Source organism: Haemorhous mexicanus, chromosome 2, assembly GCF_027477595.1.
Source record: "Haemorhous mexicanus isolate bHaeMex1 chromosome 2, bHaeMex1.pri, whole genome shotgun sequence".
Classification (NCBI taxonomy): Eukaryota; Metazoa; Chordata; class Aves; order Passeriformes; family Fringillidae; genus Haemorhous; species Haemorhous mexicanus.
The window spans coordinates 92782351-92782961 of NC_082342.1; positions in this window are offsets into that span (position 1 = coordinate 92782351).

Sequence of the window (611 nt, forward strand, 5' to 3'; positions counted from 1 at the left end):
CTGTGTGACAGTTTCCTAGAGCAGGCATGATTAAGCCTGGCATGCCCTGGGTGTAATGGGGTGCACAGCTACAATCTGTTTCTTTGAATGCATGAACTGTCTCCACTTCCACCAGGCTGCCGAATGGGCATCAGTTCTGCTCTGCAGCAAAGCCGGGCGCTGAGCTGGCCACAGGACTCTCATGCTTTCTTTCCAAGGTCAGCTCAGCCAAGGCTTGCCATAAGCCCCGAGGGCAGCCTGAGTGAAAACTGCGCTGAAGTCAGCTAGCCAGCCCAGGGCATCACAGTCTGAAGGGGAGCTAAACCCGAGTGACGGCCAAAGGAAGCCGGCTGATGCCCGAGAAAACAGGCTTAGCCAAGCTGCGGGGAGGTGCCTCGCAGGAGGTCATAGAGGAGGCCGCCGTGACGACCGGCTCGCCCTGTGCCGGGTGCTGCACGCCCTCGGGACGCGGCGGGGCTCCGCAGCTGGCCGGCTCCCAGCTACCATTCACCGCTACTGACCCTTTCCGCCAAGCCCGGCCGGGGGCGGTCCGGAGGCGGTCCACGGGCGGTTTGGGGCCGGTCCGGAGGCGGCCCATGGGCGGTCTGGGGCCGGTCCAGAGGCGGTCCACG